Source organism: Colias croceus, chromosome 20 (assembly GCF_905220415.1).
Source record: "Colias croceus chromosome 20, ilColCroc2.1".
Classification (NCBI taxonomy): domain Eukaryota; kingdom Metazoa; phylum Arthropoda; class Insecta; order Lepidoptera; family Pieridae; genus Colias; species Colias croceus.
In genome coordinates, this window is record NC_059556.1 from 3,109,882 (window position 1) to 3,125,175 (window position 15,294).

Genomic DNA, 15,294 nt, shown 5'->3' on the forward strand with positions numbered 1-15,294 from the left:
AGAGCGGCAGTACGTTCATAAATATAATATTATAAAATAATATGAATTAAATAGGGCAAAAGGTGAAAATACACAGTTAAGATAAATTTAACATGACATATAAATAGATAACTGTTTAAATTTAAGTCATAATAACCAATACATAATATAGTGATAGACAGATAGATAACATACCTACACAATATAAAATATTTTTAACCTAATGAAAGTTAAACCCATCACACAACTAAGGTTGGAAATTAAACTCCTGCAATAGATATTTTTTATATTTTTGTTTGAAAGAGTTCAATGAGCTGGAGTTTAATATTGGTGGTGGAAGATTGTTCCAACACTTAGTTGCGGAGTATTTAAAACTTCCCCTGAAAGCAGCTGTGACATTCCTTGGCATAGCTAATTTGCAAAATGAGGAACGGGTAGTATAAACGCTGCCCTCTCCCATCCATGCTAGCTTGTCATAGAGATATTTTGGCGCCTTTGTCATTACAACTCCAAAAAGTAGAGACGCGAGGTGTAACCGCCTACGACTTTCCATTTTTAAGCATCCAGCCTTTAACAGGTACGGAGTAATATGGGACCGTGGGGGAACGTCCCAACAGAAACGCGCACAAGCATTCTGAACGCGCTGTATCGCGTTCTTACTACGGCATAGTATCCTGGGCCCGTACATGACGTCAGCATAGTTAAACTTAGAGAGTACCAAACTCTCACATAGTCGGATTCGTACATCGACGTTCAGGTGTTGCCGAATACGATACAGCAGCTTGAGGCGATAAAAACAATTTGCAATGGTTGTATTTACGTGCTTTTCGAACCGAAGATTTTCATCAAAAACTACTCCTAAATTTCGAGCCTCGTTGACGCGTTCTATTGAACTATTTTCGACGGTGACGATCGGATTCTCGCACTCAATCCTACGGACAATATTAGGAGTACCTAAAATCATGTATTTCGTTAAGTGTTATTTAGTGTATTAAGTGGTATTTATTATTATTAAGTGGTATTTATTATTATTAAATTACGCTTTACATGATTTTGCTATATAAACGTAATCTTGAGAATGTCTGCCGTGAAATTATGTTTTTAATCATTATTATTATTTCTTAACAATTTTATTTTTTACGTAACTCTATTATTTTTTTATATTATATATTTTTTCACTCAATAATCTTTTAAGTTAGGTACTTACTCAAAATTATTTATAATACAATTTATAAAAATAACTATCTATCTGTTATGCACATTCATTTAGATATATAAACCAAAACTTTATTATTATTTTCTCGTCGAAACAAAGACTTTCTCTGATGTATTCATTTCTTTTATACCTTTAATTCATTACATTTCAATGTGTGGATAAACCGTGAAAGTAAATCGAAGAAAAAACTGTACAAGAATCTTGATTTAATAACTGTTAGTGACAAGGGTAACTCACGAACGTATTTATCCTTCTAATAAATAATTACTTCGTACGAAACTTTGTCTCTTGAGTTATTATTGTGAAAGACACATAACTAAATTGAAGATCCTTTCCAAATAAGACAGGTAAACTAAACTAACTTCGTACGATTCGATTCATAATTTAATAAAAGAAAAGTATGAATAAATAATCTGTTGGCCCAGACGATTACCAGACAGAACTAGGTATCGAACCAAAATTCATAAAATTTGGTGTACATTGTACATATCTTTGTCATATCGAGTTGCTTGGAAGAAATCGCTCACGAGCGATAAAGCCGCTCATTGTTCATTTATATTATAAGTTTTTTATATCATAAGTTCATTAATTGTTCATCATTTATCTCATAAGCTATCTCACCATGTAACAAACTGTATTTCTGTGTATGTACAATAAAGAGTATTCATTCTTTCATTCATATATAATTCATTATAGTTCTTTAAATATATACGGAACGTTGAGCGCTTGTCCTAATTAAATAAAATAGTTATATATGATGAATTAAAGTTTTTGAAAGTGTAATGTGTTCATAACATGAATTAAAACTTTTGGAAGTGCAACAGTGTTTAATATGTAATAAAAAAAAAAGAAAAAATGAGTACGGAAAACGAGATAATAATCAACGAAGTTCTCTGTTATATATCAAATCGCATTGATGTAATTGATGAACAAGCGATTACTCAAATATGTACAAATAGTTTTTCTGAAAAAGAAATAGAAAATGCTAAAGCCGTTATCTGTGAAAATTTGGGAACACGGATTACAACACGAAAAGGGGACTCAAGGTCTGTGAAAAATATTCAAGATATAATTAAAACGTTGAAGGAAACAGAACCTGACCACCTACCTATTTTTGTGGCAAGAGATCTGCATAAAATTCCACCGGTAACTTTTGACCACTTGGATGTCACCAAGATTTTAAAAGAGTTGACGTCACTAAAAACTGAAGTTACGCAAATGAAGATGAACTTAATTACGAAAAACGAAATAACTGAAATTCAAAACGACATGGTCTCCATTAAAATGAAACTCTGTGAGCAACACAAGCCTACTCAACAATCAGATGTTGTGGAAGTTCAACATTCCGATTATGATGGTAGACAGGAAAAGATACAGAAGAAGGTACCCTCATCCCATTCGGCAAATATTCAAACGACCGCGACGGATGTATTATGCACAAAGGAATCGGTCGAGCCGAGGAGGCGTGGCCTAGTAGATACAAAGGTAAAGGCGAGTACACATACTTCCTCATATCGAGACGTTGTTGCTGCTCCGCGAGATAACAATAATGGAAACGACAGTGATGGGTTTCAATTGGTCACTAAGAGGAAAAAAAATACTCAGAGAAATATGCGCGGTAAAGGGCACGCGGACGATTTATTACAAGCTGTTCCTACTACATCAGCGTTATATATATCTCGTGTTCGTTGCGAAATTTCTGCCGATAAATTAGAGGAATACATTAAAAAAAAGGGGGAAAGTGTGATTAAGATTGACTATTTAAAATCATTCAATAATCAAACAAATTTTAATACATTTGTAGTAACGATAGAAGCGCACAAATTGAATATATTTTTAAACGAAGAATTTTGGCCGCCTGGTATAGTGTATAGAAAATTTATTTATAAAAATAAAACCTATGGAAGTAATAAACGAACGCATCTAACTTCAAAATAATAATAATTAATGGCTAATAACATAAGAATATCTTCATTCAACTGTAAATCGGCAAAGAGATCTATAGAACATATCCGTCAGCTTTGTCACCTTTCGGATATCGTTGCGCTTCAGGATACGTGGCTCATGCCACATGACCTTGGCTTTTTATCTGAAATTGACGAAGATTTCCTTTATCACGGAATTTCAGGTGTAAATGCTTCCGAGGGCATTTTAAAGGGTAGACCATATGGTGGCGTGGCTCTTTTATGGAGGAAGAATCTTTTTCAACAAACGAATATTATTGATACAGCCGAAGAAAATTCCCGTGTAGTTGCAATTAAGTTTAAGATAAATAATCTATTCTTTATTGCGATGAGTGTGTACATGCCCTGTGACTGCAGCGATAACTTAACGGAATTTACAAGTACGCTTAGCGCGATGAGCGCGGTTGTCGAAAGCTGCGATGTGCAAATGGTTTATATGCTAGGCGATTACAATGCTCATCCAGACTCTTTGTTTGGACGGGAACTTGGGGCTTTCTGTGAGGAGATGGACTGGCGCTGCTCTGACATTGATATGTTGGATAGGCAATCGACGTTTACGTTTTTAAGTGATGTGCATGGGTCAGTGAAGTGGTTAGATCACTGTGTCTGTACACTATCAGCCTCGCGCACTATTGTAAAATGTGAAATCCTTTATGATGTATCATGGTCTGACCATTTACCTTTACGGTTGTGTTGTAGGTTTGACATGAATATTCCACCACCCAAAATCATTATGAGTGATAAGTATGCGCCTAATAAAATAAATTGGGGTAATAGATCCCAACAACAAATTAAATCCTACGCTAAATTTTGTGAAAGTAAATTAAAAGATACAGAATTAAAATTAGATTGTCAAAATTGTAGTTCGTATTGTTCAAATAAAACACATTTAAGTCTTATAATATCAGAATATAATAGAATAATTGACATTTTGCAGCAAGCCGCCATATATACATATATAAATAAGAAACAATGTAGGAATAAATGTATTTTGAAGTGGAATACTCATGTCAAGAAATACCACAATGAAGCTAGGGCGTATTTTAAACTATGGATTATAGCTAATAAGCCTCGTAATGGTGAATTGTATCAATTGATGCGGTCGTCAAGAAATAGGTTTCGATCTGCCTTAAGAAAGTGTCAAATGGGTCAAGAACAATCCAAATATGATTTATTAGCAAAGTATCACACTAATAAAAATTTTGTAAAATTTTGGCGTATCACAAATTCATGTAACGGGACTAGGTCTATCCCTAGTACTATCGGTTGTGAAAGTAATTGTAAGAAAATCGCAAATAACTTTAAAATGCATTTTCATGTTAACTCATTAGCGGTGAACAATTTATATTCTGAAATTAATTTTTGTAAACAGGTAGATTTTGTAATTAAGGATGTTGATGTAGTAAGGTCATTTAGAAGTGTTAAGAGAGGTAAATCCTCTGGCCATGATAAGTTAAATATTGAACATTTAATGTATGCAGGACCCTCTCTGATCACAGTATTAACTACTTTGTTTAATTATTTTATAAAACATAACGTATTGCCATTGGAATTTATGAGGACAACAGTTGTCCCTATAATAAAAAACAAAATGGGTGATCATTCAGATGTTAATAATTATAGACCAGTATCTTTAGCAACTGTATTCTCAAAAGTATTTGAACAGATTTTGCTACCATCTTTACAGGATAAAATACAACTTAATGATAGACAGTTTGGATTTAGGCCTAATGTTTCTACTGATTTGGCTATATTTTCTTTAAAAAATTGTATTGCTTATTACACAGAAAGAAGAACATCAGTTTATGCATGCTTTCTCGATTTAAGTAAAGCGTTTGACCGTGTGGTGTATGATAAATTATGGGGCAAGTTGCAAAGGTCTGGTGTGTCAGATAGCATTATTCGCATTTTGAGGTTTTGGTATCAAAATCAACAGAATGTAGTAAAATGGCAAAATTCACTCTCAGATACCTACGTTCTAAATTGTGGAGTAAGACAGGGTGGTTTAACCTCTCCCTTGTTGTTTAATTTGTATATTAATGACCTGATTGAGGAACTGAGTGCGACTCATGTCGGATGTCATATTGGAGGATTTAACATTAATAACCTGAGCTATGCAGATGACATGGTTCTCCTCAGTCCCTCAATCAGAGGACTCAGAGTGTTGGTGGGAATCTGTCAGAAATATGCAAGTGAGCATGGGTTACTTTATAATGAAAAAAAAAGCAATGTTTTGGTGTTTCGGTCGGGGCGGGGTCCTGACAGCGTCCCTCCGATATATCTTAATGAAACAGAGTTGGTTAATGTAAGTAAATTTAAATATTTGGGACATTTCGTTACCAGCACTCTGAGTGATGACGAGGATATAGAGAGGGAGAGAAGAAATCTATCAGTTAGGGCAAACATGATAATAAGAAGATTTAAAAAATGTAGTAGGAATGTCAAAAAGCTATTGTTCACAACCTATTGTCAGTCGTTTTATACAAGTAGCTTGTGGGTGAAGCATACACGAAAAACAATGAACACATTTAGAGTACAATACAATAATGCATTCAGGATGTTCATGGGATTGCCACGTTTTTGTAGTGCATCTCATATGTTTGTATTATACAGAGTAGATGATTTTTATGCTATATTAAGGAAAAAAATCTTTTCAATTAGGGATAGAATTAATAAAAATGATAATAGTATTTTAAAAGTTCTCAATAATGTACATAATTTTATCAATAAAAAATGGCTAATAACTCTAAAATCTAAAAATAAGTATATGTAGTTTTACTAACACTAGAATAAGTACCTACTACTAACAATATATGGGCAATGCTGCCTGATATAAATAAAGAAATAAATAAATAAATAAATAAAACTACGCAACAGATTTTGATGCGGTTTTTGAAACTTCTTTAGGCGCGTTGACAGTAAAATTTCAAGGTCCAATACCGTAACGTCATGGAGTAAGGTGACAATTTTGTCTTTCAATCTTGTCAAAGAAGTTTCGCTTCTGACACATGTGCTCGGCACACACGTTCTTTTTTATTTGTAATAGATAAAGTGGTTCCCGAGGAATATTTCAGTAGATATATATTTTGTTAAGATTTATATACTTAAAGAGGGGCGGATCAACTGTCGGAAAGATTGTATATTGATAAATTTATAACATACTAGCTTACCGCCCGCGGCTTCGCCCGCTTTCTCTAAAACGATTTGAGATTTAAACTATCCTATCTCTCAAGTTGGATCGAACTGCACATGCTATGCGAATTTTATTATTATCGGTTAAGTGGTTTAGGAGTCCATTGAGGACAAACATTGTGACACGAGATTTATATATATTAAGATTTTTAGTAACATTACTCATCATTATCTAATTTTGATAAGGGATCACTGTTATCTTATAATTTTATATAATTATCTGTTTAACAGTTTTTGATAATAATCTGCAGGTGTCCAAATTCATTCTAATTACTATCGTAACAGTAAAGTATATTAAAAAATGTGATTAAAGTTTGTAAATAACGTAGTCTATTTTTCTTAAATAAATTATAATGTTAATTCCTATCTTACAAAAATGCCAATACGTCAATGTTAACTAATGCTGAAAAATTACCTACTTAAAAACTTTAATGCTTACGCTATATTTGGCCTAATCATTATTTTTCTGCTTTTAAACTGTTTAAGTCTATAAGGGCACTTTTGTGACTTAATTTCAGTTTTCAAGGACGAATTATTAATATACGAATATCAGAATAAATCAATCGAATTTATTAGTTTATGCAGAATGTTTATGTAATAATGATTTATATCTAACCTTTGAGATCTTCAGATATAAACGTAGCTGTATAAATATTCTATAATAATTATTCCATATCTTACATGGTAAAATTATTATAAAAATACATACTGTATGGATAATATTATTTTTTTACTGTTGCCTATATTACATCCTGTATTATAAGACTTATGTAACAATGCTTATAAATCACATCATAAGCGTTTTTTTGTGTTTATCCCATACAATAAAACATAGGATTTCCTAAAATCATTCGCATATTTTTTAATTACGTTGTACAATTGAAATTGTAAAAGCAATTCTAAATACAATTTGTACATTTTATTCTACACAGCGCAATTAAGGCGGTATACAAATAACATTGTTTGTAAATGAAAATGGTCCCAGTATTTAATTTATATCTAGAAATTGTATTGGCAGTATTTTGTCTCGTCTAATTACTTTTTAACCCCCGAAAGAGGGGTGTTATAAATCTATAATACATCTGTATACTGCCAACTATATAATATTATTAGATCGTTCAATTTAGAGCCTAGCCGCTTTATTAAACGGCGCTCTTCAACTACTAGCAAGAATTTCACTACTACTACCTGATAACTAGAGATTTTCCGACGTTCAATCAAAAAGCAAGGTACAATTGGATATGTTGCAAGTAGCTAAATCAGCCATTTAATTAAGAGCCTAGTCTGTGTTAAATTGCCATCTATCTTAATTACACAAATGCTTTCAAATCGAGAGTCCCATGGATTTGCCTAAACATTTCATACAAAAGATGTAATTTACAATATTTGAGATTTCGTAGTAGGTATACCCTCAGGGATTTTGTTAAGTCCCTGGTATTCTCATTTCCTGCCCTTTATTATTATATTATTCTCTTTTAAAAATAATTATTACTTCCACGCGTTGTGATTTAACATAGGTACCTACATATAGGTGGTAAATGGTAAAACTACTTTATGATGATTCAAAAGTGCTTCTAGGAGAAGTTCAATTGAATTAATAAATGTTTGAGATGGAGTTTTCTTATATATTTCATCGGAATAGCCGAATTTTTTGCCGAATTTCGACTAGCTAGCGAAGATAATAGTTTTCAAACTTTGTACTTATTTGATTATTTTAGCGTCAGTATCTATTTAATCTTTTCAAATCCCTAATATGATTCAATTACTAATATTATGTTTGTATTATCGATATTTACTTTTTTTATCCATTATTTTAAAGATATTAAATACTTTATCTATAAATGAAAGAATCATTGCGCAAAAATTTAGCTATGGTTTGATAAAAACTTATGAGTCCAGTCTTAGTCACAATATTTGAAGTGCAAATTTCGTTAGATTAGCAAATGCCCCGGACTTCGTTCACAACAAATTAATAAATGAAAGTTTTTTATAGGCATAGCGTAAAATATCATTGACAATACATATTGTGTTGAATAATTATTAGATCTGTCATAATATTATAACTAGCCGTTTGCCTCAGCTTCACTTCTTGCTTCATTAAAAAAAAATATTTCCTGAATAGTTGAAATAATTTTCAGTAACTACAAAATTATAAACATCACCTATTTACAATATTAACATAGAACAAATCTATTCACGCGCAAATAAACTATTATTTAATATTATTCTGTATTACATGTTACATTTAACGTTAAGCTTTCAAAATAATAAATTGGTTACACATAAAATTAACCTCAAATTAGTAATAAGGACCACAGATTACACCTGGCAGCTAATTTGCCAGAGTAATGGTCACCATTAGAGTATTTTATTTGCTTCATTACATCTATTCCATTAGTACCTAATATATGACTCTATGAGTATAGTGAATTTGATTTCTGTAGATATCTTTGTGGGAGAAAGTTTGTACGTTTTCAATCTACGTGCGTACAGCTTGTACAGGGTGTTCACTGTTGGTATACTAAGCTCAAAGGAGGTTATAGTTTTGCATACGCTGAGTACGTAAGAAATACTTATAAAATTCCAGACGCAGTTTTTTTTTCAAATAGATGAATTCTTTATGTTTTCATAGACAAAATGCTCACATTAGCGAAGCGGTATATGCCGGCTGCGCGAAGCTAAAGAAGAAAACATGGATTTTCAGGAAAAATTTAGCAAAAAATTTTTGATGTAATTTTGTTGTAAGTTGTAAGTATTTTTTGCGTGATCCCTGATCAGTGTATGCAAAACTACAAGTCCCTTAGTATATGAATAGTGGGACACCGTGTATGTAATAGGTTGTCTAAAAATTATTGTAATTATGTATTTTTTTCTGATGGAAAGGTTCTCAAGGAAGGTTTAGGTTTAATTTGTAACGCTTAAGACAAAGCAATGGTAGGTTACTAGGTAGGTACTGAAATAAGTGATAAGCAAAAAAATAGATAAAGCTTAAATTTTGTAATGATATCATTTTGTTGATCTGTGCTTATGTAGAGTTACACAGAGTTAAGCGCGTCACACACGGTGAAGATACTATAATATTTTATCTTAAGATTCTCTAATATAAAATATGACAGTATCTTAAGATATCCGGTATCGGGTATCAGCGTTCTGACCATCATTTTTCTTTTTGTCATTGCGAACTAAGACCCCTGTAGAACCGCCATCCTGTTACAAATGACCCGAAATTTTGTGTCAGTGTTTCGGCAGTTAAAGCACTATCGTACAAAACCATTATTTACATAAATGGTATTTGAGTTCTACATAACAATAAATAAACCTCAGTCTAGAATCGTTGTTTTGGAATAATATTTGTCGCGTGTCGTAAAATCTAGAAAAATATGAGGATGCTTGAATTTTCCCGCTTAATTTTGTAAATTTCGCGCTTAAATTAGAATACAGATAAAATACCATGAAGTTAAGTTCTTTTTTTATGCAACATTATATTTTGCGTTCCAAAACATTAGAAAAATTAGTGTTTGGTTTATAGTGTTTTAAAAAATAGAGACCAAAAAATTGCACTTATATTTAAGCCATTTATAGTACAAATACAAGATAATTAAAGACTCTATTGTACAAGGCTGTTTATCCTGGAAAACGTAAACTTATACCTTACTAGTTTTCCACCCACGGCATCGCCCGCGCAGAAGAAAATAAAACCTGCATAGTTCCCTTTCCCGTGGGATTTCCGGGATAAAACCTATCCTATGTCCTTTCTCGGGTATCAAAATATCTCCATACCAAACATGCAAATTGGTTCAGTAGTTTAGGCGTGATTGAGTAACAGACAGACAGACAGAGTTACTTTCGCATTTATAATTTTAGTAAGGATATAGTATGGATAATAAGCGTGGAGTAGATCTCGTTTACATTTCTTGCTTCGATTGTTGCTCAAGTTGATCGCAGTTATTATATTGCACCTAACGATGTGAAATCCTGCCCCTCTAGTCAAGTGGCTTTCTGTTAGCGTAGCGTTCAATAGAATAGACTACGAATGTATGAGATTGACGTAAGCTGTAGATACGTTTGCTAGCTTACGTCAATTTCATACATTCGTAGTCTATTCTATTGAACGCTACGCTAACAGAAAACCACTTGGCTAGGGGGGCAGAGCGCTGCCTATTTGCACTGTAAAATGGTTACTATTGACTGAAACTAGCATCTTAAAATTGTATTTCAATAGTAACCAAAGATACTGGATATTTTTTTAATGCAAAATTGCCGGTGTGGTTCATTTTTGTTTCAATTTTCACTTGAATTGTTCCATTTTTTTATTTGGATTTTCAGTAGTTTTCATAACTGCTCATTTCTTTGTGTGATTGATTGATATTATAGGATATTATATCCTAAGGATATATCAGTTAAATTAGGCTATATCTTAGATTAAGGATTGGTCTCCGCGCGCGCGCTACTAGATACCGCCAGCGTACTCGAAAAATGCGGCAACTAAAAGTACGCCGAAATCGGCGTACCCGAGCCAGTCGTGTCACAAGCATTGTGTGGAGAGGGCGTACCGATAGTTTCTAAAGATTTTGGACAAAACCTGAAGTAAAATGCCTGTTTGTGCCATAAAACTGTTTAAAAAAAATACAACAAATAATAAGAAAGACACTGGGATCACGTACCATCAGAAATAATCGTATTATTCGTTATTTCACCTGTACTTTGAAAATGTTGTTTACGAAAATACGACGCCATTTAGTGTTGCCGTACTGCATATCCCAAAAACACACTTTTAATTTGAACTTATTTTATTCATAATGTTTTTTTTTCAATACTATTACTAACGCATATTATAAAAAAAAATGATAATAACAATAATTTATTTCTGTTTAACCTTGTTTAACTGACTCATATAATATATGTTATTTTTTTATTACCGCTTTTTTACTTTTAAAAAACCTTTGTGATAGTATAGTGGCATTGCAAGTGGATTTGAGTCACATGTTCATGGGTTCGATTCCCGGCAAGGCCAAAATGAAATAAAAATATTTTTCAAACTTCTTTCCAAGATAGCCCATTTCCCATTTATGGGGTAAAATTTATGTAGCTGGCAGTACAATTCTTCACACACACTAGCGTCACCTAGCGTCCTTACAAATTGCCTTACACACACTACAGAACTGAGTTGCCGCACTCACGGAGCTATTGTTTTTAGGTGGAGCGGTATCTAGTCGTAGCGCGCGCGCGGAGACCAATCCTTAATCTAAGGGCTATATTTATACAGAAGTTCAGTAACTGGCTATAATTTTAAATTTTGAAAAGTCCTATAATAGCATTAGAATAATCTAAGTATATAAAGTATTATACAGCTGAACAGTTTGTTTGTTTGTTTGTTTGTTAGAACGCGCTAATCTCGGGAACTACTGGTCCGATTTGAAAAATTCTTTCGGTGTTAGATAGCCCATTTATCGAGGAAGGTTATAGGCTATATATCATCACGCTACAGCCTACAACCAACAGGGGTGGAGCCACGGGGGTGAAACCGCGTGGAGCAACTAGTATTCAATATAAAGGTAGGTACATGAAATCCTATCGGGGCCTATGTTATTTTTAATAAAAATAACAACGGATATATTGTTAGAAGTTTTAGATGGTTATCCTCTGTACTGTGTATTCAGTTATCAGCAGATACGGTTAGATAAAAGATTATATTTCAAGTGGCTTATTTTAGGCACTCTGCTTTCCTTGAACGAGTATAATACAGTAAAAAGGTACGTAACTAAAACTGATAAAATTATACCTCTTAGTACAATTTATATTGTAAGTAGGTAGGTACATTTAGTTGTGTGTCGAGTTTTATTCCTCATCATACTTTTTAAAACTCAATCTCAAGTTCAAAATTTAGTAATTCAATTAGACATCATCTAGAAGCACTTTTGAATCGTCATAACGTAATTTTACCATTTACCATTTTATAATATTAAGCAGGAATTATAATTGAACTCAAAAAGAATCAACCGATTTTTTAAATTCATACATTATTAAATAGAGACATCTTTATAGTTGATTTATTTGCAGAGGCGATAATTTAATAATAAAAACCCAGGCGGTGGCGGATTATCTGTTAGTACTATCATACATAGTATTATATTATCTTTAGTATTACTTATTTAGATAATACATACCTACATAACAAAATAGTCAGAGTGCGCTCACTCGGAGGCATATTTTCCGGACCACTTAGCAGGTATGTTTGACGGAGTATTTGGAATAAATCCAACAAAACATCTAGGATTCATTCATAAATTTAAACTAAAAAAGAATATAAATAAAAATCACACACGTTGCATAAATTATAATTTATTAATACCTCAATCAACAATGGCAATCTTAAAATAAACAATTTGTTACAAAATTATTATCTTTTCAAGATATCTATTAATTACACGTTTTCTACAAAACTTTATTCTACATACATTAACATATTTACAAATATTAAAAGTATATTTAATGAAACAAACAATATTTTTTACAATATATACAATTTAAACTAGTTCTTACAAGCAATTGCCAGGATCCTACGAATAATATTTCACATTTTACTATACACACTGCACATACCTTAGGATAAGCTTTTTATAAGTATAAACTTACTGTAATTACTTAAGTAAAGGATAGAGGCTTGATAATTGTTGATCTTATACATAGAATATTTGTTCGAATGCCTAGTATTCTGCGTAATAACTTATTTCGATAGGTAATGTGCTATGTAGATTATATGTATGCATATATGTATATTACACAGGAAAAGTATAAACTTTTCAACGTATTTCAAAAGGAATTTTATTCAATTCAAAATAAATTTCGTTATAATTGTTTACTTTTAAATAAAGCTCTTGGAAGCTTATTCAGTAAGATCATATTTTACAACTTATAAAATTTTTTTATCAAAAATGACACTAAGTACATGTAGAAAATCGAAGTAAGTAATATAAAAAAAAAAAATAATTATCAATGGCACAATTTTAATTGAACTAAAGCATGATCAAATCGTAGACAAATAATTTTTATGATATGATATAAATGTAAGATTTATAGACACTCTATCGCATTGTTTTCACAATTTTTACTGAGCAAATGTTAACTGCTTACCAATTAAATTGTAAATTTAATTAACATTCTTAGATATATACCTATTTCGTTTTCAAAGAGAAAATTAATTTTAAAACAGTAACAAAACTTTTCTGTTTCACTATTGATATCAATAAACAAGTAACAGTATTTTTTAATTTAAAAAATTTACATTTATAAGTAGACTCGGACAACATAATTATAAATTATATATATATACTAGCGGTCCGCCCCGGCTTCGCCCGTGGTACATATGAAAAATAGATGTTGGCCGATTCTCAGACTTACCCGATATGCACAGAAAATTTCATGAGAATCGGTCCAGCCGTTTTAGAGGAGTATGGTGACTAATATTGTGACACGGGAATTTTATATATAAGATATATATTATATATATTCATTATTCATGTTATTATTTACTTTCCCATTGTTTAATTTTACTAGTTTTCAGAATTCTATTTCAAATGCAAATCCGTTTAAAATATTTATAATTTGCTTACAATTTTAAAAATCAATTCATCTAATTAGTATTTAAAACCTTTATAAAATAAAATTATAGACATCATTTAGTTCCGCAGCAAAAAAATGTGTATTGGTAAATTACCTCTCTTATGTATAGCCAAAAATAATGGAGTTTCATTGTAAGATGTATCAAGAACAGTGGAAAGATGTAATCTAAAAGATAACAAAATGTTCAAACATTTATACAAGCCTTCCAGCCTTTACCGTAATAGTAGTACTGATAACAACCATTTTTCCCGTAATTACTGTATAAGGGCCGTAGTACACATAGATGTGGATATTTTTATAGGTAAATAAACATAATATAAATAAATATAATATAGGGAATATATATATAATATAAATATATAATGGTTTATTCATAATACATACTATTTTGTTTAGCTGTAAAAACGCATAGATTTTATGTTGGACGATTTTGAAGTAAACTTTAACTGTTATAATATATTTTTATTTGAAAACATTGTATTTTAATGATGAGTTCAATGAGGCAAGCTTGGCAAACGTTCAGAAAGCAGTCTTTTTATTCCATATTTGTTGAAAGTACACACAAAAGGGTCGACGATCCAATATATAGTCCAAAGAATTTACTGAAAGTTTGTGCAAATACAACTTATTTTATAGTAACTAAATTCAACTTTTATAAACACTGCAGTCTAGCTATTATAGTATAAATATTTTTATATTCCATATAATATATGATTTTTAATTTTACATTATTGTCTCATTGTATTTACTTGACTTTCATTATTATTTTTAAACACAAGTTGTAATATTTCAATGAGCGCCATTCCTTACGCAACAGGAAGGTTTTTTAAATATAATTATCAACCAAACTCCGTAACAAGATCCTTTTTTCGTTTAATTTTTTTTTTTATCAGATTGAAACGCAAATCCTGTCAGGAAAAATTTCGTAGTCGTCAGGTATTTTCTTCCTTAATTAAGATCGTCGAAACTTCGCAATTTTAATCTCTTTGTAAGCTGAAGATACTTGGGAAAAAGCGAATGAGCTTAAATTTATTATGATTATTTAATTTGTGTTGAATGAAAAAGGTGAATTATTTAATTAATAGTAAAAGTGAATGAAAATTAATAGTAAATACACATTCTCTTACAGAAATCGAATAATATATTATACGGCTAAGACGAATAATGGCTCATATTTGCAAAAAATTGTAGGTACCTACTCAGCAGTAGAGCCTTCTTAAGTAAGTAGAGAACTTTTGAACCAATACAAATTCGTGTAGTTTAGAAAAATAACAAATAAAAAAATTAAACACTTTTGTCACGATTTCCTAAGAAAATTCC